Genomic DNA, 7,180 nt, shown 5'->3' with positions numbered 1-7,180 from the left:
CACCATCTCCTCTCAAACCCTAGTTCATCTCCTGTATTCGATCTTGGTCTCCAAACCTCAGAGTGGTACCTGTGGGTTGCTAGTAGTGTTGATTACTCCTTGTAGTTGATACTAGTTGGTTTATCCGGTGGAAGATTATATTTCCAGATCCTTAATGATAATTAATACTCCTTTGATCTTGATCATAAATATTTTTTGTGAATAGTTACATTTGTTCCTGAGGACATGGGAGAAGTCTTGTTATAAGTAATCATGTGAATTTGGTGTTCGTTCGATATTTTTATGTGATGTATGTTGTCTCTCCTCTAGGTGTTATGCGAACGTCGACTAAATTACACTTCACCATTATTTGGGCCTAGGGGAAGGCATTGGGAAGTAATAAGTATATCATGGGTTGCTAAAGTGACAGAAGCTTAAACCCTAGTTTATGCGTTGCTTCGTAAGGGGTTGATTTGGATCCATATGTTTCATGCTATGGTTACGTTTACCTTAATTCTTCTTTCGTAGTTGCAGATGCTTGCAAGAGGTGTTAATCATATGTGGGAGGCTTGTCCAAGGAAGGGAAGCACCCAAGCACTGATCCACCCACATATCAAATTATCAAAGTAATGAACGTGAATCATATGAGCATGCTGAAAACTAGCTTGACAACAATTCCCATGTGTCCTCGAGAGCGCTTTGCATTATATAAGAGTACGTCCAGACTTGTCCTTTGCTAAAAAAGGATTGTGCCACCTTGCCACACCTTAGTTACTTTATTTACTTGTTACCTGTTACGATTTATCTTATCACAAAAGTATCTGTTACCAATAATTTCAGTGCTTGCAAAGAATACCTTGCTGAAAACCACTTGTCATTTCCTTCTGCTCCTCGTTGGGTTTGACACTCTTACTTACCGAAAGTACTACGATAGATCCCCTATACTTGTGGGTCATCAAGACTCTTTTCTGGCACCGTTTCTGGGGAGTGAAGTGCCTTTGGTAAGTGGAATTTGGTAAGGAAACATTTATATAGTGTGATGAAATTTACTGTCACTTGTTACTATGGAAAATAATCCTTTGAGGGGCTTGTTCCGGGTATCTTCACCTCAACCGGAAGAGCAAAGAGTTGCTTCTCAAGCTACTGCACCTACTGAAAATATTTATTATGAAATTCCTTCAGGTATGATAGAGAAATTGCTAGCTAATCCTTATGCAAGAGATGGAACATTACATCCTGATATGCACCTAATCTATGTGGATGAAGTTTGCGGATTATTTAAGCTTGCAGGTGTGCCCGAGTATGTTGTCAAGAAGAAGGTCTTCCCTTTCTTTGAAGGGAAAGGCATTGACATGGTATATTCTATTGGATGATATTGGGTCATGGAACTACGACTGATTGAAATTGGAATTTCATCAGAAGTTTTACCCTATGCATCTGGTTCATCGTGATTGGAATTATATATATATATATATATATATATATATATATATATATATATATATATATATATATATATATATATATATATATATATATATATATTGGCCTCGTGAAGGAGAAAGTATCACTCAAGCTTGGGGGAGGCTTAAGTCAATGTTATATTCATCCCCAATCATGAGCTCTCAAGAGAAATTATTATTCAAAAATTTTTTATGATCGGCTTTCTCATAATGATCGATCCATGCTCGATACTTCTTGTACTGGTTCCTATATGAAGAAGGATATTGGATTCAAATGGGATTTATTGGAATGAATTAAATGCAACTCTGAAGATTGGGAACTCGACGAAGGTAAAGATTCAGGTATAAACCTTAAGTTTAATTGTGTTAAATCTCTTATGGATACCGATGCTTTTCATGATTTTAGCACTAAATATGGACTTGACTCTGAGATAGTAGCTTATTTTTGTGAATCTTTTACTACTCATGTTGATATCCCTCAGGAGAAGTGGTTTAAATATCATCCTCCCATTGAAGTTAAAGTAGTAGAACCTATTAAAGTTGAAGAAGAAACTATTACTTATAATGTTGATCCTATTGTTCCTACTGCTTATATTGAGAAACCACCTTTTCCTGTTAGAATAAAGGACCATGCTAAAGCTTCAACTGTGGTCAACAAAAGTAATATTAGAACACCCAAACCCTATGAGCAAATTAAGTATGAACCTAGTATTGCTATGGTTAAAGATCTCTTGGTCGATAATATTGATGGGCATGTTATTTATTTCTGTGATGAAGCTGCTAGAATTGCTAACCCGATATGAAAGATAAACATAGACTTGTTGTTGGCATGCCTGTTGTTTCTGTTAAAATAGGAGATCATTGTTATCATGGCTTATGTGATGTGGGTCCTAGTGTGAGTGCAATTCCTTATACCTTGTATGAAGAAATTATGAAGGATATTGCACCTGCTAAGATAGAAGATATTGATGTTACTATTAAGCTTGCCAATAGAGATATTATTTCACCAATTGGGATTGTTAGAGATGTTGAAGTCTTGTGTTCAAAAATTAAATACCCTACCGATTTTCTTATTCTTTGTTCCCCACAAGACAAGTTTTGTCCCATTATATTTGGTAGACCTTTCTTGAATACTGTTAATGCTAAGATAGACTGCAAGAAAGACATTGTTACTGTTGGATTAGGGGATATGTCTCATGATTTTAATTTCTCTAAATTTCGTAGACAACCCCATGATAAAGAATTGCTTAGTAAGGATGAAATTATTGGTCTTGCTTTTATTGCCGTGCCTCCTAATGATCCTTTAGAATAATATTTGCTAGACCATGAAAATGGTATGTTTATGAATGAAAGAAGGGAAATAGATGAAGTATTCTTTAATCAAGGACCTATTTTGAAACACAATTTGCCTGTTGAAATCCTTGGGGATCCTCGTCCACCTAAGGGTGATCCCGTGTTTGAGCTTAAACAATTACCTGATACTCCAAAATATGCTTATCTTGATGAAAAGAAGATATATCCTATTATTATTAGTGCTAACCTTTCAGAGCATGAAAAAAGACATTTTTGAAAAATCTGAAGAAGCACTGTGCCACTATTGGATATACTCTTGATGATCTGAAGGGCATTAGTCCCACTCTATGTGAGCACAAAATAAAACTGGAGAAATATGCTAAACCATTTGTTGATCATCAACGACGGTTAAATCCCAAGATGAAGAAGTGGTAATAAATGAAATACTTAAACTTCTGGAAGTAGGTATAATATATCCTATTGCTGATAGTCAATGGGTAAGTCCTGTTCATTGTGTCCCTAAGAAGGGAGATATTACTATTGTTCCAAATGAAAAGAATGAATTGATTCCACAAAGAATTGTTACAGGTTATATAATGGTAATTGATTTTCGCAAATTGAATAAAGCTACTAGAAAATATCATTACCCTTTACCTTTTATTGATCAAATGCTAGAAAGGTTATCCAAGCATACACATTTTTGCTTTCTAGATGGTTATTCTGGTTTCTCTGAAATACCCGTGTCAAAAGATGATCAAGAGAAAACCACTTTTACTTGCCCTTTCGGTACCTTTGCTTATAGATGTATGCCTTTTGGTTTATACAATGCACCTGCTACCTTTCAAAGATGTATGACTGCTATATTCTCCGACTTCTGTGAAAATATTGTTGAGGTTTTCATGGATGATTTGTCCGTTTACGAAACTTCTTTTGATGATTTCTTAAGCAACCTTGATCAAGTTTTGCAGAGATGTGAAGAAACTAATCTTGTCTTGAATTGGGAGAAGTGCTACTTTATGGTTAATGAAGGTATTGTCTTGGGGCATAAAATTTCTGAAAGGCGCATTGAAGTTGATAAAGCTAAAGTAGATGCTATTGAAAAGATGCCATGTCCTAAAGATATCAAAGCTATAAGAAGTTTCCTTGGTCATGCTGGTTTCTATAGGAGGTTTATTAAAGACTTCTCTAAAATTTCTAGGCCTCTCACTAATCTCTTGCCAAAATATGTTCCTTTTATTTTTGATGATGATTGTGTAGAAGCATTTGAAATACTTAAGAAAGCATTGATTTCTGCTCCTATTGTTCAGCCACCTGATTGGAACTTGCCTTTTGAAATTATGTGGGATGCTAGTGATTATGCTGTTGGTGCTGTTCGAGGACAAAGAGTAGATACAAAATTAGATGTTATTCAGTATGCTAGTAAGACTCTAGACAATGCCGAGAGAAATTATGCTACCACTGAAAAAGAATCTTTAACAGTTGTATTTGCATGTGGTAAGTTTAGACCTTATATTGTTGATTCCAAGGTAACTGTTCACACTGATCATGCTGCTATTAAATATCTTATGGAAAAGAAAGATGCTAAACCTAGACTTATTTGGTGGGTTCTCTTGCTACAAGAATTTGATTTACATATTATTGATAGAAAGGGAGATGAGAACCCCATTGCAGACAACTTGTCTAGGTTAGGAAATGTTCTTGATGACCCACTACCTATTGATGACAACTTTCCTGATGAACAATTAAATGTCATAAATGCTTCTCGTAATACTCCATTGTATGCTGATTATGCTAATTATATTGTTGCTAAATTTATACCACCTAGTTTCACATACCATGAAAAGAAAAAGTTTTTCTATGATTTAATACATTACTTTTGGGATGATCCACACCTTTATAAAGAAGGAGTAGATGGTGTTATTAGACGTTGTGTACCTGATCATGAACAGGGATAGATCCTACGCAAGTGCCACTCTGAGTCTTACGGAGGACACCACATTGGAGACAGAACTGCACATAAGGTATTGCATTCCGGGTTCTATTGTCTCACTCTCTTTAAGGATGCCCATAAGTTTGTATTATCTTGTGATGAGTGCCAGAGAATTTGTAATATTAGTAGACGCCAGGAAAGGCCTATGAACTATTCACTTGTTATTGAACCATTTGATGTTTGGGGCTTTGATTATATGGGACCTTTTCCTTCCTCTAAAGGGTATACACATATTTTAGTTGCTGTTGATTACGTTACTAAGTGGGTAGAAGCTATTCCAACTAGTAGTGCTGATCATAACACTTCTATTAAGATGCTTAAATAAGTTATTTTCCCGAGGTTTGGAGTCCCTAGATATTTAATTACTGATGGTGGTTCACATTTTATTCATGGTGCTTTCCGTAAAATGCTTGCCAAGTATGATGTTAATCATAGAATTGCATCTCCTTATCATCCTCAGTCTAGTGTGGTCAAGTAGAATTGAGCAATAGAGAGATTAAATTAATTTTGCAAAAGACTGTTAATAGATCCAGGAAGAATTGGTCTAAGAAACTTGATGATGCATTATGAGCTTATAGAACTCCTTATAAGAATCCTATGGGTATGTCTTCGTATAAAATGGTTTATGGAATAACATGTCACTTACCTCTTGAACTAGAACATAAGGCATATTGGGATATTAAAGAGCTCAATTATGATTTCAATCTTGCCGTTGAGAAGAGGTTATTTGACATTAGCTCACTTGATGAATGGAGAACCCAAGCATATGAGAATGCCAAGTTGTTTAAAGAAAAAGTTAAAAGATGGCATGACAAAAGGATAGAAAAGTGTGAGTTTAATGTAGGTGATCATGTTTTGCTATACAACTCTCGTTTAAGATTTTTTGCAGGAAAGCTTCTCTCTAAATGGGAAGGCCTTACATCAACGAGGAGGTCTATCGTTTCGGTGCCATAAAAATCAACAACGCCGAAGGCACAAATCCAAAGGTGGTAAACGGTCAAAGAATCAAACATTATATCTCAGGTACTCCCATAAATGTTCAGACCAATATAATTGATACCGTAACCCCGGAGGAGTACATAAGGGGCACTTTGCAGAATGTTTCAGACTCTAAAGAGGAATAGGTATGTGGTACGGTAAGTAAACCGACTCCAAAACGTTTCCAATGATAATTTTTCTCCATTTTGCAATATTTAAAAAAATCAGGATCCTTCAACCTCCCTACAATCATCTTACTCCTGCTGAAATTGAAGCTTTCAAGATCATTGAAATAGTTCATGTGCAAAACAAGTATCTCACGCGTGAAAATATTCTGTTGCAAGAGCATATCACCGCACTCAAGGGCATTATTCGCAAATTGGAGCACCTCCTACGCTCGATGTGTGACACTACTTCATGAACAACTCTGTCATCACCACCTCCGAAGAAAGAGACATAAACACATAGGTATGGGCACTCCCCATAGGCATAGGTGCCCCGGTATCATAGCACCATCACACCTCGATCTTTATCGCTTTTCTTAGTTCGATCCTTTTGGTTATATCTTGATCTAGTAGAATAAAGTTTTAGTATGATCTAGCTTTGAGTTTTGCTTCGATCTCTATCTATGTAATCGAGTCCGTGAGATATATAATAAAGAGTATTTTTGAGTAAAGGGCTTTGCTTTCTTGCTATGATCTTGAGGGAATTAAATAAAAGAAAGAATAAAAAGAAAAAAGAAATAAAAGATCATATATTGATCTTATGGAGAGTAATGATTTCACATATAAAGAGTATGATGAATAAAGGTTGTTGAGAGTTGATAAACTTAGTTTTGGTCATTGTTGCAATTAATAGGATGTAATAAAGAAAGAGAGGCTTGACATATAAATATACTATCTTGGACATCTTTTGTAATTGTGAGCACTCATTAAAATATGACATGGTAAAAAGTTGATGTTGGACAAGGAAGACAACACAATGGGTTATGTTTTCTTATATCCGAATAGAATTTATATTGTCATGGATCACCCAACATGTTGAGCTTGCCTTTCCCTCTCATGCTAGCCAAATTCTTTGCACCAAGTAGAGATACTACTTGTGCTTCCAAACATCCCTAAACCCAGTTTTTCCATGAGAGTCCACCATACCTACCTATGGATTGTGTAAGATCCTTCAACTAAGTTGTCATCGGTGCAAGCAAGAAAAATTGTTCTCTGGATATGTATGATCTATTAGTGTGTAGAAAATAAGCTTTATACGAACTTGTGACATGGAAGAAATAAAAGCGACATATTGTATAAGAAACATCCTTATCACAAGCGGCAATATAAAGCTACGTTATTTTGCATTAAGATTTTGTGCATCCAACCATAAAAGTGCATGAAAACCTCTGCTTCCCTCTGCGAAGGGCCTATCTTTTACTTTTATCTTCTACCGTTACAAGAGTCATGGTGATCATCACCTTTCCTTTTTA

Source organism: Triticum dicoccoides, chromosome 3A (assembly GCF_002162155.2).
Source record: "Triticum dicoccoides isolate Atlit2015 ecotype Zavitan chromosome 3A, WEW_v2.0, whole genome shotgun sequence".
In the NCBI taxonomy this organism is placed as follows: Eukaryota; Viridiplantae; Streptophyta; class Magnoliopsida; order Poales; family Poaceae; genus Triticum; species Triticum dicoccoides.
Note: the sequence above shows the minus strand (reverse complement) of the source record.